At 37.1% G+C, this 23,982-nt stretch overlaps 1 pseudogene; it reads right to left on the minus strand.

Moving 5' to 3' along the window:
* Nucleotides 1-9,528: 9,528 nt before the first annotated feature.
* The window catches only part of LOC148821776 (uncharacterized), an 86,410-nt pseudogene continuing 71,956 nt past the window's right edge, over nt 9,529-23,982 (minus strand).

The raw sequence follows: 23,982 nt of genomic DNA on the forward strand, positions 1-23,982 counted from the left end.
AGAACAGGTGTGGCAGTAATCAGGCCTGGGTGTGGCTAGAGAAATTAAACTCAGCTTTCCAAAGATGTGATAAACCACAGTTGATTTATGTTTTAACAGGGGGGACAATCACTTTATCACACAGGGCCATGTAGGTTTGGATTTTTTTTTTCCCTTAATAATAAAAACCTTCATTTAAAAACTGCATTTTGTGTTTACTTGTGTTATCTTTGTGTAATATTTCAATTTGTTTGATGATCTGAAACATTTCAGTGTGACAAACATGCAAAAAAATAAGAAATCAGGAAGGGGGCAAACACTTTTTCACACCACTGTATATGTGTTATAGTGACAAAGGTGTATATATATATAGTATCTCACATACAATATGTACAGTTGATCAGTTACACTATAAATTTAATTAACAAAAAAGGACAAATTTATTTTGACTACCCCACCTTTGTCACGGATGTCGGAAAGGACGAACCGTAGAATGGCAGGAGAGGGTAGCGGCGAGACGGGGGTTAGCCCGGGCTCAGCTGTTCAGGGAATGCCGTATAGAAACCTATGCCCTCAGGTAGCGGACTTGGGGCGACCTGGTGCTAGGCGGGTCTCAGGACATCCGAACATCAATGCTGAGTGAGGGCAGAGTCCAAGACCCAGAAATATATAGCCCCAGAGAGAGAGAAACACCGGAAGGACAGCAGAGAACCGGAAATGAGAGACAGGACAGAGAAGGAGCGCCCTCTGGCTGCAGAGGGCATGACAACTTTAATTTTGTGCATCCAGCACGATGAACGACACTACGTTACAAGGAGAAGTTTGAAGAGCAGAAAGCGGGAATAATGTAATATTCAACCTCCAATAACGACCAAACCAATCCATCACAGGATAATGCGTATACCCATTATAAATATAGATGTACAAAATTTTACCTTTAATATTTCTTTCACCTTTAATGGTAGCACTTTACAATAAGGTTACGATATTAAGGGCTTATAAATGCTCTATTACTGATGAACTGACTAGGATTCATAGTTTATTGAAAATGAACAAAGTATTAATTAAGGGTTAACAAAGGTGTTCTTAGGCCTTTATTAACTCTGTTTTCATGCTTTGTAAATGTTTTCTTAAAATGGATCTAACACATACTCTTACTTTATAGAGAGTGAACAAGACATTAAAATATGTCAATTTTTCTTTTGCTAAACAAGAATTCTATGCTCCGTGGAAGAGCAACACAAGCTGTCTCTGGTGCAACTAAGTGTTTTATAGAACACATTTTGAAGTAATCCACAGCTTGCTTAACTACAAGATCACAACTGAAGGTATACTAGATATTTTTGGTAAATGTAGTTGTGTTGAAGAGAGTGTATATGCAGCTCCAGGCTGTTGACTATTTTGACAGTGGTAAAATTGCAGTATGTTCTTTTATAAATGGGCTGTTACAGTATTCTGTCACTTATAACCATAAACCACATTCAGACTAAACCTTATGAAAAACCTTCCTATTTACTAACCCCACATTGGGTTGATATATGTTATTAACAGGCATTTGTAAAGGCTTTATAAGCCTTTTATATATTCTTTGCAGCACCTCATGTAAAGTGTGAACCTATTCAAGCCTATTAATGAAAAATCATGTTGCAGTAAACTATTAATAGACATTAATAAAGCTCTTGTTCCTAGCATGTTCATGTTTTTGCAGTACCCCATGTAAAGCGTGAACCTATTCATACTTATTAATGCAAAATTGTTACATTAAACTCTTAATAGACATTAATAAAGCCACATTTTAAAAACAAGATTCTTTTAATGACAACAATTGTAATCACTGTATTACTTATAAACTTATTTTGCAAATAGAAAAACAGAAATCTTGGACAAAGTATCTTTACAGTATCTTAACTAAACAATATTTGTTTTACACAGTTAAAAATGAAATTTAGTTTGACTTTGAGGCATGACAACAAAGTAATGACTACTGTAGAAAAAAGTTGAAAAGTAGAGGAAAGAGAAACAACACATCGGCTATGGAGCCTTCTTCGGGTGTAAATAAAATACAGTATATACAGATGCAGCCATTCAAAACGCGTGAGGTACACCACGGTACCATGCAGTGGGCGTGTCGCATCCTAACGCGGCATGACGCAGTATCACGCGTCATATGACGTCATATCGGAAAGTATCCGGAATCACCTTGTAAAACCGCCAGGAGGAGCCAATAAAGCTTAACCTCTCATGTACAGCATTTGAGCTTTTAAATTTAAACTGTGTATTACAGCATGTTAATCATCAGTCATTAAGAAGTTGGTATATTTTATGAAAGCATTATTGCTCAGTTGGGCAAAAGTGCACAACCTACCTTTATCAGAAATATTTTAATTATGCAGAAATATTTTATGCATCAAAGCCTTTAACGAAGATATCACTAATAGTATTAATAATGAATGACCTTGGACAAGCATTACGCTTTTCCACATTAATTGTAACCGTCATTTTAAATGAAAATACTATATTTTTTCATCGACAAAAAGTAACACCACAGCATTTCGTTGATCTAACTAACAAGGACGGGACATTAGCTAGCCAATAGGATAAAGGAATAAATTACTTTTTTTGTTTATTTCTTTAGCACATTTATTTGAACATTTCCATCGACTGTACAAGCACTGAAAAACTGTCAAATCCCTAGTTCGTCGGGCATTTTCTTTTACTACAACAGACATAAAAACTCCCTTGCTTTTAACAGAGCGTTTCATAATTTCTAACAATGAAAATTATTTAAACTGCGACACTTATCATTCAAACAGAGCTCAAAATATCACAAGGATCCTCAAGAGACAACAAAAGATACTTGTATCAGATAAATGAGAATCCAAGCATTTTTATCTACGCTTTCTTATCCATGCAAAGAATTAGTCTTTAAAATTTATCACACAGTAAAAAGTCAAATTTCTGGGGCGTCCGTATACCAGAGATTATGGTACCGCTTCAGAAGGTTGTCAGCTAGTCAGATTCCAGGACCGGAATTATCTGTTTTATAATCGAGAACATGTAATCACGCATCTAAAGAAATTAATAATGATATTAATTTAAGGATCTAAATATCTAAATATATGTATCTATATAGCTGGTAGTATTACTGTATTTCACTTTCTTTGTAAACACGTTTTGTTAACACCCGAATCGCAGGTGGATTCTGTTTTATGGTCTGTTATGGTCTGTAGCTCAAATCCTGCTTAACTAAAAATTAAACACAAGAAGAGCATTATTGGACAATGTTGTGAGGCTCTGGCAGAATTTCTCTGTAAACTGAAGAATTATAGAGGAGACAGGTTGTGTATCGCTTCTTTTGATACTTGTAAAAACAACATTCCAATGTTAATGCGACACAGAACATCATGTGGTGTATTGGTCGTTAGTGAAAAGATTTTATCATTTAATCTCTTTACTGTGCACATTTTAATCCGCTTAGTATTGAATATTTATATGGAATTTTACCACTAAACTTTAGTAGTTAAGCATAAAATGCAGAGGAGCATAACGAAGGCCATAAAGTTCATAAACGATATTAATTTAGGAACATAAACATATTATGTAAACTGTATGTTGCTGTTATTGGTATTTTAAAGAAAAAATACACACCAATGCTTAATTTCTCCTACAGTATATTGACATTTTTTATATTTCAAAATAACATGTTCGTACTGTACTGTATGTACAGTACACAGCGGTACCGCAGATTGAACTGTAGGGCGCAAATCCACCCGAACCCAAAAGCCAAACATATTAATGTGCATTCGCCTGGCGCTGCGTGGTTTTCATCACTCTCTGCGGGAGTGCTGGCTGTGACGAATTAAACCGGTTTCACAGGTATTTTCAAAGTAGAAGGCGGCGAGCCTTCCAGCGAAAGCCAGGTGTCCAACCCCAGGATACAGTCCTCGTGGACTGGGGCAAGGTAGAAGGGGTGTTTCACCCTCGCAGCCCCAAAGTGCACGGTGAGCGCCCTGGGGGTCCGGCTGCCTCGGTGCCCGGCAGGACACCAGGCCGCAGCAGGGTGATGGTCGAACCGGTGTCGACGAGGGCCTGGCAGGGTCTGCTCTCGATGAGGCAGGGAATAAGCCCCCGCTGTGGCCAACCCTTCCCACAGCAGGCGGGGTGAAGCGCTCCTTCTGGCTTTCTGGTTGCTCAAGGGCGGCCTTCCCACCTTTAGGCTGCCCCGGTCCCGTTTCCCAACGGCCTCCAGAGTCCCCAGGGCTCCGGCACCTGGCACTCCCGGGGGATGTGCCCCTTCTCCCCACAGCTGTGGCAGATGACTCGCTGTCGTCGCTCCCCCGGTGTTCCTGCACTGGCTGTCTCCTCCTCCCCATCTGATTCCCCGTGCGCCCCTCCGTTGGTGCCCACCAGTCTCCTCGAATACGGCATCAGCCTGCTCAGCCAGAGCCAGGGCCTGCTCCAAGAGGACCGGCGCGGCCAGCATCACGTGGCGCTGCACCTCAGTCGGCGCCAGGGCCCAGAGGAACGCCTGGAGCGCTCCCGGTGGGCCTCCTCCGGGAGAGTAGGGTAACCCTGGCAGGCTAAGTAGGCCACGTCTGCAGCGACTGGACCCAGCGGCTCTCCCGCTAGGCAGCAGCATTGGGCCAACCTTGCCCGCAGCAGTCCCAGCGCCTCCCCTCTCCTGCCAAAACGCCTCCGGATGCCCGACGCCAAGGCCGCGTAGTTGTACCGCTGGTCCCCGGGTACATCCAGCAACGCCTGGCAGGCCTTCCCTTCCAGGACGACTGGACGTTGAGGTGGGCCACCATCTCCACCTGAGACCAGCCGTTTGCCCAGTCCGCCATCTGGAACTGGGCCTCAAACATCTGCCATGGGATCTCCCCATTATAACGGCTCGGTCTCACCGGCGCAGACTGGAGCAGGGGTGGCGGGCTAGACCCTGCTGGTCTGGCATCTCCTTCCTGCCACACGGCCTGAGGCGACCCGGTAGAGGGCCCCCCTTCCGCTGAGTAGGTCACCGTGGGGTAGCCCTGATAAGGGCTGTGGCCACTGGCGGTGCTGAGGAGTCGTCCCGGCCCCTGGCGGCTGCTGCTCGCCCCCAAAAGGCGCTTTAGGGGGTCACTCGGCTGCTGGGGGAACCGGCGCTTCTCTGAGTCCAACATCATCGGCCGTTCACTGTCCATCCTCCCGCTTCTGACACCAATGTAATGAATTTGAGTTCGTTGAGGACGAACACAGAGACTCAAACTTGTGGAGTTAAAAACTGTGCTTTATTTCTTCTCCGTCACCACCCACCAGCAGCACTCCCGCGCCCAAAAGAGAGAGAGACACAAGACAAGCCCGCCAAGAGCGCGGGCCCGAGAGAAAGAGAGACAGAGAGAGAGACAGAGAGAGAGAGAGACACCAAGGAGTGCGGAACCAGGGAACTATTTACATGGAAAACGGGCGATAACCCCAGACTGCACGCCTGTTTCACTGTTACCTGGATACCTCTTGGGGGATATCCTCTATATCCTCTTGGGGGATATTCTAACAACAAGTGATTATAAGACGATCTGTCAAAGTGCAATGAAATACAATATGCTGGACAGTATGCTTCTCAAAGTGTTTTACGGGATAACAACAATAACAACAACAATTTTACAAATCCTGGGAGGAAGAATATCATCAATATTAATAATAATAAACTTTATTTTTTATAGCGCCTTTAAAGGTGGCTTTTTCAAAAAAAACTTTTTTTAAATGCATTTGCATTTGCACACAGAGCAGTGTTTACTTGAACATGGAGATGCCATACTGAATAATTCCTGCACACAACCATTGCAGCAGAATTTGCATTGTTTGGCAGGGCTATGATTCATACAAGTGGTGGTGGATTTGGAGACAAAATGTATTTACATTGGGTTGCTGTAAGTGGAGCACTAACAAGCCCAAAGCTCTACTTATTATTTTACAAGAGAAATGCACCTGACAAGCTGGACAGTATGCTTCTCAAAGCGCTTTACAGGATAACAATAACAATAACAACAACAATTTACAAGTTCTGGGAGGAAAAATATGATCAATATTAATAATAATAATAAACTTTATTTTATATAATGCCTTTAAAGGTGGCTCCTCAAAGCGCTTTACGGGATAACAACCCATGAAAAAACATTGGCTGGGGGTTGAAAATTCCTGTGAAACTGGTTTGTTTACAATGTACTGTAGACACAGAGTGTTATACCAACGCATTACCATGTTAAAGCAATTCCATTGAGGAGCCGGGCGCGGTAAGTGTTTTGTTCCTTGATATCTGATCTGCAAAGCCATTTGGCTGCAGCGAATGTGAATTCTGTCTGATAAAATAAAAGTATTTTAATCAAGATTCCCTTATAAAATTAACGTGAAACAAAACAAAAACTAAAAATAAGATACAATCTACAGACATTCGCAACAAACATATCTTAAAACATTTACATATATTGTTAAATTATTATTTTAAATATATACTTTAAGTTACTAAAACAGCCAGTTAATAAAATCGTTGCAATTTTGTTCTTGTTTGGAGGTGGGGATATTCTTACAACAATTGATTTAAAGACAATCTGTCAAAGTGCAATGAAATACAATATTAAAGGGGTACCTTTAAAGCGGAGACGACGAAAATAAAGTTTATTATTAATTTGCTGGACAGAGAGGTGAACATTATTATGCAGAAGACAAAGATAACGATTTACGTTGCATTGCTAAATTGTGAATCAATAAAAATATTTAATTAAACACGGGTTTGCGATTTAAATGGAAATGGGGGTGACAGGAACTCTTAATCTATATTAAAATAAAATAAATAAAACATATTTCGATAGTTAATAACCACTTTTTATGCGCGAAACATTTTTCTTCCTCCTGATCAGCTTAGAAATCTGTGTACGCTGTAAGGTTTTTACTTCCTAATTAAACTTTTAAAATATGCATTTCGAAAGCAGCATAGAAGCAGCATATGTTGTTTTCTTCCTCCTATGTAGAACAGATCAGCAAGTTTTTTTTCCCCAGCTAGAGGGGTGTCAGATGGTATCAGCCAATCACCATTCTGAAGCCTACCGTAATCTCTGGTATAGGGACACCCCAGAATTCTGTCGCATTTTCATTTTAGGAAATTATGAAACGCTCGGTTAAAAGCAAGGGAGATTGTCCGTTATAGTGGACATAAAAACAAGAGTTTGCTGCGGCGTTATTGGAAACCCAATTTTAACACAAATCGCCGGCATTATATCCTAGAAGACACAGAAAGAAAATGCAGATGAACTAGGGATTGGACAGTTTCCAAGTGCTTGTACAATCAATGGAAATGTTCAAATAAATGTGCAAAAGAAATAAAAAAATAATGTATTCCTTTATCATATTGGCTAGCTAATGTCCTCTCTTTGCTAGTTACCTGTGGCTGTGTTTCTGCGTTGCGTAGCAACGAGTGACTATATTCTCAGGCGGAGGAACGTAAACAGCTTAATTTTCGTGTTAAATAATTTTTTTTAATTAAAATTCAATCTATACAGCAATCGCATATTTGGGGACCGTTTCATAAAACTTTGATGCTAAAATGTTTAGGGAGAAATGGAAGACTGGTGTGTATTTTTTCTTTAAACTACCAAGACCAGCCATATACAGTACAGTTTACATACAGTAATATGTTTATGTTCCTAAATTAATATTGTTTATGACCTTCAGATGCGTTATGCTCCTCTGCTTTTTATGCTCAGCTACTAAAATTTCCCTTTAGTGGTAAAATTCCATATAAATATTCAATACTAAGTGGATTAAAACGTGCACAGTAAAGAGATTAAATGATTAAATCTTTTCACTACCGACCAGTGCACTACGAGTGCCCCTGTAGGTCATTTTGGCCAGCCAATCACTTACTGTGGTAGACTGCAGTGGCTTGTGGGTAGTTGCCCGTACTGCGGATTTGTACCGTGCGTTTTGAATGGCTGCATCTGTACTTATCATCGCTCTGTGACTACACTTAGTCTGTTGCCACAACCAAAACACTCAATAGCAAAGATAGCACAGCAGAATCGAGTTTGGCATTGTAGGCATCCTCTCACGAGGCACCAGTAAATGTAGGGGTTTTGTGCTTAACTGGGACAATTATTAATTGTAGCAGTAAGTTACAAAATGATTCTTTGATGGCTATTAGAATCAACCTTGTGGGATAACTCAAACAACGCACACACACGGATATTAATACACGAGAATACATTTACTAATACATAAAATGTGCATATAAACATAACAGATCTTATTGTGAGGGTTAGCAGAATACAAAAGATATATATTCAATCACGAAGAGTTACAAACCAAGAGGGACATACATTCAGTATATCATTCATTTAGACCATTTTGTAAATGAACTTGGTTACAACCTCTACACTAGATACTCAAAAGCAAGTACATGACTCATAGGAATTAAATCGATATCAACTCAGGTTGAGATAACAATTGAATTCTCGAGCTGTAATGCAGAATTTGGAATACTCATCCAATCTGTGTGGATTCAGATCTCCCGCGGACAAAGAAGCAGTGGCAGGCTGTCACTGTGTCCAATTGGCGCTCTCTGGCTCGGTGTCAGGCAGTGCTGTTGCGGCTTGCGACGTGGTGGAAGGAGGAAGAGATTTCTGCTGCAATGCTCTAGCAGTGGGCTCTCTGAAGACCGGCTAGTTAGTTCTGGCTTTACTAGCAAGAGATTGTGCACAGGAGAAAAGTGACTGCAGGTCCCAGCAGGTCATGCTCTTTAGGCAGGAAGAAGACTGGTTCGTTCCTGATAAGGCGCTAGTCCTGAATCCTTAGATTCAGATTGGGTTCACGAGGCTCGCTGCTGGCTGGATCCTTTGGTTACGTGCTGGCAACCTTCGTTCTCGACTCTTAGAACAAAGGAAAGTCCTGCACTCGGACACACTAGCCGTTACGTGATTGTCCGGGCTGAGTCTGAGGATGTTCAGGAGAAGCTGAGTCTGAGAATGTCCAGGAGGTGCAGAGTCGAGAGATGTCCAGGAGGCCCCTTTTACCTGGAAGAACTACGGTCGTTCAATGGTTGAAAGTTTCATGGGCATCCGAGACCTACGTGGGGTTACCCTGCTCTACGAGTTCCTGATTGGCTGATGATGAGTAACAATGCACTCTGACCTTAGAGTTGTAAACAACTTGGGATGAGACTCCCTTGGAATTTCCCAGACTTGAAGGCGCCAGAGATGACCATTTATTAGGATGGTTGATGTGTCTCACTTTTGGGAGTTGTTCCTTATCAGGACACTCTATCGACTAGAAAAACACCTTAATTGTGAACCAAATGGAATGGCATCTCTGTATCAAGCACCACTGAGATGAAGGAGTGAGGGACTGGCAAGGGAGAAGCAAATTTAATTCCTGTATTTTAATAAGCCTTGCCGCTACAGCATAATGAGTGACATATTTATAAGGATAGTTAATGACTATGGTATTGTTTCCTCAAATCATGAAATAATCTACCCATTTCATTTTGAAGTTTATTTCCAAGCCAATGTGTCCACTCTATCAAATCGAGGTGATCCTATAACAGCATCTCTGTCTCCAAACATGTTCCTTGCTCATATGCCATGCTCTCTCAATATGTTGTGTGGGAGCACCTGTGCAAGGATTCACAGAGTTTTTCTGTGACAGTAAAATGGTTGTAACCAAGACTGCCTAGTACTCCCCTGTATGATTGCCACTCATCTGTGATTATGCTAGTTTGTGGTCGAACGTAATGAACAATGAGGGGGATCAGATGTCTTCGTGACCTTTTCTCCACTAGACGCAGGACTGGCTTCTTTTCTTCCAGCCTTCACCCCCAGCATTCTAAAAATTTATTTTTTCCTTTGCCATGTTGCAGAAAACCTTCCCCTTAAATACCGACAAAAAAGAGAAAAAGGGAACAGGTTACTTTAAATATTATCAAATACAGTACCTATGATATACAGTAACAAGAACATATAACAAAAGCGGAGATTTGCTCTACATTTCTACTTTCATTTTGTTAAAGAATCATTCTAGTGATTCTTTTATGTGATATGGGTCAATCGGTAAGGTGTGTTTTTGTATTATTGCAAAATCTGCTCTCAAGAAATATGTTGTGTTATTGTTAGACATTTAAGAACTTTATAGGTTTGTCTTAATAGTGTCCAATTGTCTGAAAATATATTTTCCCCATCATCAGAATACAAAGAGAAAGCTAAAAGAAAATTAAATTATGGAATGCCATAAATATCACATAAAGAATGTACCTTTCTTTTGTGTCTGAAATTGCCCTCATCAATAACTACCAATTCCGTTCTGCAACCCAGGTACCTCTACGGTACCTCTGGATAGCTTACACACAGACAACCTGGACCTTCTTGGCCATTTTTGACAAGGGGCTGCTGCTCGAGGCTATGCCATCCTGAATCATTTCTGACAAAGACGCAATTGTTGGGTAAATCTAATTCAAGAGTCAGTGAAGGAAATCAATATATTTGTTGATTTAAGCTGTTTTCTCTTTAGTTTTAGGGAATTGGTTTCAGATTTAATTGCCAAATATTTAACACTTTAATTGTCCTTCCTCTTGATTTACACGTGACTTTTAGAAGGATGGCAAAAAACTATTACTGGAATATATTATATTGAAAAATATTACTGGATAAAAGACAGTTTATGAAGTCTGTGATACCATTTGTTGTGATCATGTCTCTTATTTCACAAAGGTTCTTCCACAGTGCTGTGAACGTTGACAAACCCTTGATAGCAAAAATGGAGGATAAATAAACACCTTAATCCTACAGAACATAACATAAAAATATATAAAATATATACCAGGCATATACATCAGTTTTCATCCTCCTGTCCTTCAAATGCCAATTGTGTTGGCAAAGTTGGCACTTAATTTTGCTTTTTAAAATATGTCTTCGTTGAAGCCACTATATCAAATTCAAAGTTTTTTTTTGTTGGGCTGCCACTTATCTTTTTAAATAATTTCATCTGCAAGATGTCATATTTTCTAAAAGAATAAAATACAGAGAAACCATGAATAAAATGCCAACAAGTTAAAAACATAAAAAAGCATCTAAAACGAATTGAATATTGTTAGGAAGTGTTATTGTTTTCATTTTCTTGACAATTTCTTGTGCGTACCAATACAATAAATGAGATGTATGCAAGAGGATGAAAAACACGTTTTTTCACTTATTTTCTTACACCTATATTAGTGCTTATGTTATTGATCATTCAATTATAGTTACAGTTAATCGCTTTTTCAGGGTTCTACAAGTGAAAAGCCATCAAATGCCCACAATTAAAACCTGTATTGACAGAGGATAGAATATAATTTAATTTTTAATCCAAGTGTTACAGTACAAACCTGTAGTATCCTCTTCTACATCGACTAAAAAGAGCCATGTTTTTCCATAGTTTTTGTTCAGAATATAAATTTATAACCTTACCCAGATACGGTGGACAACTGGGTGTCTCTGGTCAAATCCTCTCTGTTGCACAATTCCAAAATCTGACTTTTTGTGGTCCTAAACTTCACGTGGTCTATTTATCACAGAACTTGTGCAAAATTCCCACAATGATAAAAGTCACAACTGGTAAAATATTGTTCCCCATCCATATTACAATTAAAAGACACATGTAATGTTAATTGATATAGTATATATAGATAATAATTGTTAACAAAGATCTAATTTTCACATATGAAATCTTAATTACTCTTTTACTAATTGACAAATGGAACCATTATTCACGTGCATCTGGGGAATAATTACAGTGCTCATAGACTGGGTAAAGGTCAGGTTCAAGAATGTATCTCTGAAAATGGAGGCACGGCAGAAGAGAAAACTGAGATCAAATCCCTGCAAGCATCAGTTTGCCAGAAATTGGGATGGAAAATACACCACAGGCAACTCCCAATTCAGCAGGCAGTAAGTAAAAACATTTTTGGACGTACAGTATGTGAAGTTTTAAAGCATTTTTAGAGATATAGCCCAATGCTACTTGGAACTTGTAATGGCAATAGTTGTTGTAATGACAAATTAGACCCTAAGAATCACTCCTTACATCTGTTAAATTCAAGAAATCTGATTATTTAACTAGGATGAGCATGTGTTTTAAGTGCATTGGAAATACGTTCTATTTTCTCCCCTAAATCTCATTGATTTCACTCTACCCTATGCGTGAAATTGGAATTTCCCCCATCACCCCCTCCCAATAAAATTAAAAAGATTACTACTTAAAAAGACAAAGTAAATTATACTGTATGGCGTAGCTAAAAGCATGTTGATGGACCATTGATAAAGATAAACAGCATACTTATGTGGCATGTATGCAGTATGTACTTCATTATTTTTGGTGTTGCTCATTCAGAAAACATGCTCACTTAATCACTTTCTCTAATTTATTTAGGGGGAAAGGGTTGTGATTCTATTCCACGACACTATTGGCAGTTGAAGATACAAGGCACAACTGGAAAGTCTAAAGCTTAAACTGCAGTGGCAAGAAGAAAAGAATAAAGAACTGATCGCTGAATGTGGTTTTCTAACAGACCAGTTGATGGAATGTAAGTAACACTTTTTTCAATGTAATGGAGGTAAGGTTATTACTGTACTATTCCCGTAGCTGATGAGGAAGACTTTACCAAAAATACCTATTTAATACAGTTGTAAGACATACGTAAAGGATGTGCAATTGCATTGTAAAGTCTGTTTCAATAAATGCATCACAATTTAGATTTAATTTCAATTTCAATCAGCATTTGTCTTTTGTATATTTATTACGTTTAATATATTTAATATCTTTAAATACTATTTTTTGCTTTTCACAGCAAGAAAAAGAATGTCAGCTCTTCCGTCTGAATCATCTTTATCAGAAGATGAAGACGCATCAAGTTCTTCGCTATCATCTGAATCCTATCACAAGAAAAAAATAATTAGGAAGAAAAGGAAGAAGAGTGAAGTTCATAGAGGCAGTAAGAGAGGTAAATACTAATGTGGCAAGGATGATTGAAACATTGACCAACGTGTGGAGGTGGCAGCTTATTATCTTTACACTGAAATGGCAATATTTCAGCTGACTCCTCACGTTGGATATCACACTTATCTCCTGATATCTTGGGCTCCTAACAGAAACACATAGACATTAAAACAGACGGGGACTTTGCTGGCTAATGTGTGCTTTTCTATTTTTTCTAGCCATTATATTTTACTTTGTTCACCGTATATGTATTTTTTTTCCATTTATGGTGGATTACAAAACACCAGTACCTGTTTTATTAGGAATCGTTTAAAAACATCAACTAGGACCTCTAGAGGGACTTTCTGCACCTGTTACAGGATTATTCAGTGCCTGTAACACAGTCTTCAATTAAAACAGTCAAAATTAATTAAAGATAAGTGATTTCAGGATCATTTTGAATATGAGTGAAAGTTATGGAAAGAAAGAAAATTTGTTTCTGGTTGCAGTAACATTGTTGCCTCTGAGAACCAATCATGACAGAAACCTACTAGGTAAGTGTAAGTTTTCTCTACCCTACTCAGTAAATATTAACTTTGTGTTTCAGTAAGTGCTCCTTCCAGTGTTGTGCTACAATACAAGGTTCTGAAATTATTCAGAAGAAGGGACAATGAAGAAAGCATTTCAGACAATGAATGTGGACAGGAACACAATTGTTTCAACAGCTGCCATTGCAGAGCTAGAAATTAGTGCACCTGAGAAATACAATGAGGTTTTACAGTCTCATATCGGAAGAACAAAGCTGCTCAATTTTGCAAAGCTCTGTTCAGCAGCAATAGATAGTGAAATAAAATCCTAAATTGAATAAATGAAAATGGAAGCAAGTTGCTTCCTCTGAAGAAGAATACTTGCTATTAAGTGTTGCATTAGGTCAAAAGTAAAAGGTGTTTCACTGCATTTAAATGTCTTTTACATTTTTAATTTATCATGTTATTGTTTCTCACAGTATTTCTCAGTTATGCCACTTTTTAGATCTGTACAAAAATAATCTGTACATAGGTGGCAACAAAAGGAAATCTGAAGCACTGTTAATTTTTCATGGCTTAGAAATTATTAAGCTCACCCTTCCTGTAAGAACATTTTTCCATTCTTTCAGTTTTTATATTTGTTAACTGACTTTCTTATTTAATTGTATCTATTTTTTCCTATATTGATAGTAATGTTTACTTTGTTACCATGCCTCAGTGTTGCTATTGAAAATATAGGGTATTTGTTCAATTTTATTTCTGTGTAAAATACATTTTCATTAATGTACTGTAAAGTTACTTCGTCAAAGAATTCTGTTTTTGTACTTGTATTTGCAAAATATTTTTATAACTAATACAGTGGTTACAATTATTGGGGTCTGTATTTTTGGCACATTTGATGTGTGGTTTACAAAGGCATTATTAATGTCTATTAATAGTTCACTGCAACATGATTTTGCATTAATAAGCATGAATAGGTTCACACTTTACATGAGGTACTGCAAAAACAATAACACACTCGGAACAAGAACAATATCATAACCTTATCATAAAGTTCTACCCTTTTGAATATAATTTCTTCTATCATACCTTTCATACATGGTCCTGCTCCTTTCTTAGCTTTTTATTTTCTTAATGATAATTTGTACCCTTTCCACCCCCACCCCCAAAATGGAGGTCAAGGTCAATGACCTCCTGGAATGGATGTACTCTTTAATATTTTGAATTATCTTGGAAAGCATAAACAGCACAGACTTGGTTAGGGTCTTAAATTAAAGAGAACACCCTGGAGATCCTTTCTGAACTTCCTATTTTGAATATGTCTTAATCAGCACACACAAATGAAATAAATATCAAAAACAAAAACAGGGAAAAATAGCAAACAAATTTTATTGTCCTTCTTCAAAAAGCAGTATCTCAAGTTGTGGAATACCTAGGATGCTGTGCTCATTGGACTATTAGATTAAAACAATTTTCCATGTGTTCCAGTTTTTTCTTTGTGTTCCAATCTTTTGTTAGAGTGGTAAATACCTACCACCTACCTATTGTGTAAATTTAACCATCGATCCATTTTCTAACCACTTTATCCAGTTTTGGGGGGCCGAAGTCTATCCCAGCAAGTAACGGGTGTAATACGGAATATACCCTAGGCAGGACACGAGTCCATTGCAGCACATTCACAGACAAAGACACACACATGCACACTCTAGGGTCAATTTTCCAAGAAACCAAATAGCCTATCATTATGTCTGTGGATTTTGGGGAGGAAACCGAAGCACCTAGCAAAAACCTGGGAAGAACATACAAACTCCATGCAGATAGCACCCCATATCCAAGCGTATTAAAATGAACCCAGGCTCTAATGCTGTGAGACAACAATACTAATCCCCTTTCCATCATGCTGCCCCTATATCTAAACCAGAAAGGCCAGGTGCAATGTAATACCAAGTCAAGACAAATAAACTTGAAACTGACAGTCATTAAAAAATGTAGTCTACTCTAATTAAAGTAGTCCTTGTTTAATTGTTTTTCATATACTAAATGAAAATTGGACTCTGGACAGAGCATGAAAAGGAAATGTGTAAAAGTGTGTAACAGGTGTCCTTGGTCTATATGAGCAATCACATCCTGACAACTGAAAACCCCAGTTTCAGAAATCCAATGTCTCTCACTGTGAATTTACTGTTATGATCACTAAATTTAAGATTGTTGTGAATATAATTCCCTAAATAGAATGGGCACACTTGCAAACACTGTGTAACTGTAAATCTATTAAATGACAACATAAACAAGACATAAAGTACTGTTTTCCTTATTTGTTTTTTAATTCACTGTCCATTTTTCTGATGCTTGTGTCTCATCTTCTAATTTTTTAGCTTGGTATTTCTCTGCAATGTTACAAATGGTAATATGCACAGTATACAACAAACTATTGTTCTACGCTGCAATGGTATCAGCCATCTCTTTACACAGATGTTAACGATTGTTAACAGAAATAATAATTCTTAGATTTTTGGATAATTAAGCCCCTTCCACTCGTATATATTCCTGGCCAATTACATTTCAAAACAAGCACAGCAGGTGCTTAATCCTATACTGTATTTAAGAGCCCCAAATTTGAATCAATTCCTTGCAATGGGATAATAGCTAATGTCTCTATGTATACACCATATCCCCACAAAGTCATTGGTGAATGAGTAAACGGAAACCCACATTCAGCAAAGTTGGGACTGTACAGGCTTTATTACTTGCCTGTATTTTTTACCTCTCTGCTGGATTGTGGGAAGGTTAGATGGGCTGCTGTGGTCCACAACTGAGCTCCATCAAGTGATGTTCCCTACAGGAATGTATAATTTACTTCCTCTTCCCGACAGTGCCTGTAGCAGAAGGCTGCTGCAGAAATGGGATTTCAGGACTGATAGATAAGGACTGTCCCTAAGAAAGGTTGGTGGGAATGGATAATAAGGAAAGACTGGAGGTTAGGAAGAACAGAGAAAAGGATTGTGAATTTCTAATTATTTATCTCTGACCAGTTACAACCCATTGTTTGAGAGATCAATATCTAAGTAGTTCAGGTGGGTAGCTGCTTCAGCATTCGTAGGCTGCAAAGGAACAAGTAATAGGTTTATTCCATGCTGAAAAAAAGAAGAAAGAGAACACAACGTTTCGGCCGTGGAGCCTTCTTCAGGTGTCACCTGAAGGCTGAGAAGGCTCCACGGCCGAAACGTTATGTTCTCTTTCTTCTTTTTTTTCAGCATGGAATAAACCTATTATTTGATCAATATCTAATATGTATATGTCATATTATGTGACAAAAATCAGATATGCCTTATAGATCAGGGTACTACTGTCAGCATTTGATTTTGATCACATTATTTAGAGTTTATAAATCCACCTATATCTATGTAAACACATAACACAGGAAAGGAAAACAGAGGCAGAGATGACTACAGCCAAGATAATGACTGGGGACTACATGAACTTCTGTTTTGTAGGGAAAAACAGTAATATCCCTCCTTGTAGACAACTAGGCACTAGATGTTATTATTGTAACATTTTCTTTGTAGTATTAATTTTTCTATAGTGTGTAAATAAAAGAATGTTTTACTCATTGTGTATTCTGATCTCTACATCTAATCTACAAAAAAAATATTTAAAAGGATAAAGTATGCTTAAAAGTAAAGTGTACTAAGAGTAAAGTGCAAATTATTTTCTAAATAGTTTTCTAAAATTATTTTTGAGCCAAAGATGAGAGAAAAATATTTGCAGAACGCAAAATGTATTTACTTGCCATAAACAGATAGTAAAGGTAGATTACTGACTTAATCTAACCTAAATGATTTATTGAATGGTGCTGTGCATGGAAACAGGTATACAATTATTTGTTTTACAGCTGCTTCCATGTATAGTCCACAAAAAGTTATTTGTGTATGTACAGAAATTGTAGGAGAGTGCACTGTGGTCAAAACACACGGCAGGTAGGAAACATTGAGTTTTGTGGAAATTTAATTGATATAATGACTATCTGAAAAAGAGTTATTTGTAAAGGTATTCAGACCATTGCACAGTTTTCATATTTTTTGCTTTAAAGTTTAGTTGATTCTATCTGGTTAAAAACAGATGGATCTTATTGGCTGACTATACAGTAAATTACACACCATTAAACAAACAGTTCCTAAATAACATCCAATTGTGGCATTACCCTCCACCATGGTAGCTAGAACTGAAACATAAGACATACCGCAGATGAGTTCTGAACCCTTCCAGCACAGAAGGATGCTTTTACATTTATGCTTTTACATAAATATATGGGGCATAAACAGTAAAGCCATATCGATCAATATACCTGCCATAAGGATACCACAACTCTCCAACTATCTCAGCTATTATCATAAGTTCATTAAACAATGAACATTATAAATATTTAGTCATTCAGTATGTTTACGATCTGTTAATTACATTTCCTGATTTATCAACACATTGTAACAGCAATGCTTATTAATAAGCCACAAAATTAAGTGCTGCTGTGAAATGTTCCATGAGGCCCCTCTCTGTGGTCTGAGCCACAGAATATCCTATTGATCCTCACATGCTAGAATGCAAGAGAAGAAGAGAATGCTTGTTTGATAAGGAGCATTTCTCAGGACAGTGACACAACCCAAGACAATGTTTCTCATGATGAATGCCCACTCCTGGCACCTGGATGTCTAGCAGAGATCCTTAGGCACATCTTGATGATTCTCTTAAAGTCACAGGTCAAAGTCAATAATTCTAAAGATGAATCAGGAATCTGTAAAGAATGGAAACCATTCCACCTGATGACCTGTTGGCCAATCACCAACTGCATTTTCTCCACTGAAAAAGCATTGTACAGAGCTTTTAATTTGCTTCTCCCGTTGAATCAACTTGGCAAGCTCACAACTACACCATGTGACTGCCATATGAACTTTTGTTTGTTTTATCTCTTCTTAATCTTGATATTTGTTCTCAAGACATAAGTAATCTAATATTTGTATCTAGGCAAATTTCTTCATGTATTCCGTTTGAATGTTTTGATGCACACAATTTATGGACTGTATCAATAAATGTTTTCTGTCTATGCTTATTATTATTGATTAATTTCTAATAGCCAAGAAAAGCTCTCACAATTAAGCATTACAATTAATAATATATAATAAATTCAAACAAACTCCTACAACTTCTAGGCATACTGTCAGAAGTGTAACCAGCTTAAGAAAAAACGGGATTTAAAGCCAGTGCTAAAATGGCTCAGATAGCTCAGTCTCAAGTTACATATTTTAGACATGAGATTTCCTAAGGGCAACAAGCATACGAGAATTAGAAATCTTGCCAAACTATGTAATGTCAACATTTCATCAAACTGAGAGTGAAGAATGAAAAATTATTTTTAAAGAATTATCAGCCAACATGCACTTAGCCACTGGAAATTGAATTTCATCTTGTCTATCCCTGCACAAAAGTAGTGACACATTCATGTTGAGGAGGCTCAGTTCAAAACAGATTAAGTAAACTAAGGAACACTTAGCAATACCACGCTGTTTATTCCAAGCTTTGTACTGCTAAATACATTCAATATTGTTAAGTACAAAAATGACAGTACGAAGAACATAACACGTTCATTCGCGTTAATTTATAGTACACTAAATAAGTGTTGTACTCAAAGCGTTGTACTGTTAAATACATGTACTATTAAATATTCTGTGTACAAAATACACCACAGGTCAAAATGTCTAATTGGGGTGACGACATAAAAGCTTCACGTCAAAATGTCATACCTAGAATACACACAGTATGAATCTAAAGCAGCTTAATAAAATTTTGTTTTTACATAAAATATGAGTTTAAAAAAAATTACAGCTGGGAATCTGTTAGGATAGGTCTCTACCAAATTTGCATCTACAAGAGAGCATTTTCACTGTGAGTTGTGTAACCAGCGAGACATGACGTCACGTGAGGGTGTCCCATTACACTTTTTATAAAGGTGTGCCCTCAAATACTTGCACACTTGAAGTCCACACTTGCTCTATGTCACAGAATTGTGGACTTGGTGGAAGGGTTTAGGATGTAGTTTGACAATAGTCCACAAAAAGTTATTTGTGTATGTACAGAAATTGTAGGAGAGTGTACTGTGGTCAAAACACACGGCAGGTAGGAAACATTGAGTTTTGTGGAAATTTAATTGATATAATGACTATCTGAAAAAGAGTTATTTGTAAAGGTATTCAGACCATTGCACAGTTTTCATATTTTTTGCTTTAAAGTTTTTAGTTGATTCTAGCTGGTTAAAAACAGATGGATCTTATTGGCTGACTATACAGTAAATTACACACCATTAAACAAACAGTTCCTAAATAAACAATGTAGGGACACGACCTTTGTGTTTGAAGTTAGATAGATATTCTTCTCTGAACAGCATTCTCTAAAATGTTACAGGGGTTATGAGCTGCTGTCCTGAGTCACCTTACCGGTTGTTGCTAGACAGTTGGTTGGGTAACAAGTTAAAAAGCATTAAGCAGAAGTCAGACTATCTGCTGTGTAAGAACAGATGGCAGATCCTGTGCAGTACAGATTAGAAGTAGTGTTTTTTTATAAAATTGTGCTGCAGAAGATACCCTATACCATTTACTGTATTTTTATGTTGGTAGAGTGGCAATAGAGGACTAGAATAATTATATTTTCTATGATTTTCTGCTGTTCTTTAAATCATTGTGCCTATAGCTGATACTCAGGGTTAAGTTTTTGAAATATAACAGTACTGCCCAAAAGGACAATTTGAAGTAAACATAAATCTTAAACAGAAGCAAAAAGGGTAATTGAAACAAACAAAATATTCCTTAAAGTAGAGAAAAAAGCTTGTACAATGATAAAATGAATAATTATGTCTGTACACAAGCACATTATAATTAGGAAGATTACAAAATGACAAAGTATTTGCTTTTCTAATAAGATATAATGCTCCAAATCATTCTTTTGTTCTAATATGTTTTTCTTATATTTTGTTTCAGCTTCACATTAATTACTGAGACAGCCACAGTGTAAGAGTAATGCATGTTAATTAGATTGCTAGCTGGTCCTGCTTTATCATGTTAGTAGATGACTGTTTATTAAGAATTATTGTCTTTCTGGCTTCATATCAGCAGACAAAGCAACTCCAATTGTAAGCTGGTTCAGATAATCTATTGAGCATTAACAATTATTTATATATATTTATGGGTATGTCTTTAAAATACTACAACCTGTATGAGTTTTGAGTCACAACGTTTTGAGTCTGATACTAGGATTTGAAGTTAGTGGAAGTTCTGTGGAGTGGTGTTTGCTTGGTTTTCTTCCCAGAGACATACTAGCTCTCTTTTATTGAATATTCTAAATTGCTTTGCAATGATTTAAATTATGTTTATGAGATAAGCTGTGGTTCTGCATCATTCACCAGAATAAGTGGCTTTCTGACAATGAATGGATGATTATTTATCAATTGATTTATGATTGATTCATGATTTGATGTCCCTTCCAAATGATTTTTTCTTCTTGGGGAGGGGATTAAGGAGATAAAATAATGTTGCTAAAATAATGAAAAATAAGTTAATCACAAAAAAAACACATGACCTGTGGACTGGTTCCAACCAGCCAAGTAAATATCATTGGTCCGTATGGAGGTCTGGATTGTATTTGCTCCTTGCCTGAGACCAAACAGTCCTGCATACACAGCCCTGCCTGTAATTCTTTGTCTCTATCAAATAGCAGCACCTCTAATTCATGTTGTCACAGATACAGTTTGACAGGGGTCTTTGCACAAAAACTTTGGTAAAATAAATTATCATCCTCTAAAACCCTCCTTAAAATGTTCATTAGTGACTGAATCACTACTATTCTTACTTAAAGTGTACCTAGTGGAATGTTTACAATCCCAAAGAGATATTTTTCAACATATTGATAAGGGTATTATAATTTTTAAAGAAAAGAAAAAACAAAAAACAGAAAACATAAATAATGTTATATGGTTCAACAGATGTATCACAGTGAAGTATTATTAGTCTTATCAGGCTCTTAAGCATAGTTTGCCAATAATATTGATAATATTGCCAATAATATTAAATTCCATTTAACTCACATTAATCCTGCAGTTTGTCAGTTGATTTTATACCATGCACGGAACTTGATCACCAGTATTATTATCAGGATCCCTTTTTTTCCTTTTTGTTAAATTGGGATCTAGGGAACACACAATGACTGCAACATGTGTGTATTGAAATAAAACAAAAAATCATAATTGGAGAAAATGATAATTTTCTAATATAACTCAGTTTGCTATTTTTATTTAGTTGATTTCTAGAAATAGTGTCCCACTAACTTGGTGTTTATTGTTTTAGAAGTAAAACATCATGAGATACTTTTCAGTTATGGCCTGCTTGAAGTACACTCAAATTATATCAAGCCTGCCATAACAAATGTGTTTCACACCCCAGCTGTAAGAGAACTGTAAATTTACACTGTGAAGTGTAAATGAATAGATCCACTTTCACTGACTGTGCTACTAATGATGCTGATTAGGTCACTTCAATGCAACATCCTTTGGTATTCTTCTCCAAATGTTCATTCTAATTGTGTGGCATGCGTAACACAGAACAGAACTCCCTGTACAAATATTTGTCTAATGAAGGATGTTGCCATGAATTTTTTTTGTTTTTAATATCTGAATCCCCCCTGATGATATTACTTACCAATTACTTAATAATACAATTTTAACTTGTATTTGTTTTTAATTTGCTTGCTGCTAATTAAATACTAATTAAAGTCAAAATTGAAGTAAAATTCAAGACCTGGGTATGAAAATTTATTGATTAATAAGAATCATGGGGTTTAATACATGTATAGTAGCACTGTACTAATGTATATATATATAATTAAATATACAATTTTAGGAATTAAAAAAATGAAGTCAAGATAATGTATTTAGCATCTAGGTATGGACACCTCTTATTATTGTCAATTTGTCCAAATTGTCCTTTACAAACAGATCTCTCATGTTAAAAATTATAGTAACTACAACAGTCATATTTATCCTTTTAAAGTTAAAAATTGGTTTAATGTATGTGATACTAAACTATCATTTAAAACAAATATAATATTTAATGCAATAGTTAACAAAAACAATAGCTTCAGAATATAATTTGTGATCTATGCAGTGGCAAGGGATATTAATCCACTAAATAACTTAGTGTAATTAAGGATTTCTAAGAATGTTTCAGCTGTCTTGACCAGACAAACCCTAGAAGCTTAGGCCTCTGCATGAACCACTGAATGCAGGTGAAAGGGACTTCCCTTTAAAATGTAGAAGCAGGGCAAATTATTACACTTAGAATTAGGCATTATTATAGCTTATTAGAAATTTTACCTTGACAAATAAGCTTGGGCTTCTATATAACAGCAGAGGAATGCAGCTAGAAGGGTCACACTGATAAAAGATAGCTTCCAAGATGACCACAGACCAGAACGTTATAAAGCTGTCTTTATTCTAAAACACATTTAAGATATATGCAGATAAAGTCCATTGAGTCTAGCTAGCCTCTTTCTGCTTATACCACAAGTTCAAGGTCACTGTCCATCACCCAAAGAATATCCACCAATAAGGGATCTGCAGGGTGGGTATCAGGATTATACCTCATGATACCTTAAAGCAGTCATCAACTGTGATGCTGTGCCTTAAATGCAAGTACCCATTTTTTGGGGGTGAGTTAACTCACTGACATTTCTCTCCAAATGAACTTGCAATCTGACTTTCCACCCATATTACTGCAACCATACAGAGTCAGGAATTTTCTCTAAGATGTCAGGCCAAGAGAATGAGTTGGTAAAAAATTCTGCAAAATATATTCTTTTTACAACAGAGCAAATCTTGTGTTTGCAAACCCAGTTATTTTCACCTGATAAATGAAAAAAACAGGTAGACCCTTTTTGTCAACATCGTGAACATCCAAGTTCATTCAGTAAAAGCTATAGCTGAGATGAAACTGGTCTCCTACCATACACTTCTGTCCAGACCCAAGCAAGTTAACAACACACAACTGTTTTAAAGACAGAAGTCAGTGCAATTCTACTTCCATCGAGAGCTGCCCATGGAAACACTAGGCAAAACATTCTCCTCTATCTCTTTGCCCAGGACACTCCCAGCATGGAGCAAGAAACTAGGAAAGCCCAGTTCTGCCTTTCCAGCAGGAAGTTTAACTCACCAAGAATGTTTGGTAAGTGTATCTTTTAAGTATAGAACCACGTAACATGTTTATTCTATGCTGAAAAGAGAAGAATGAAAACACAACGTTTCGGCCTCGTGTCAGGTGACATGGAATAAACCTATTACTTGTTCCATTGCAGCCTATACATGCTGACGCAGCTACCCACCTGAACTATTTTGAGTATATATATATACAGTATATATATTCACATTATAACTCTCATGAGTTGAACTATTATTCCAAACACATTT

The sequence above is a fragment of the Atractosteus spatula genome, chromosome 13 (assembly GCF_055471065.1).
Source record: "Atractosteus spatula isolate fAtrSpa1 chromosome 13, fAtrSpa1.hap1, whole genome shotgun sequence".
In the NCBI taxonomy this organism is placed as follows: domain Eukaryota; kingdom Metazoa; phylum Chordata; class Actinopteri; order Semionotiformes; family Lepisosteidae; genus Atractosteus; species Atractosteus spatula.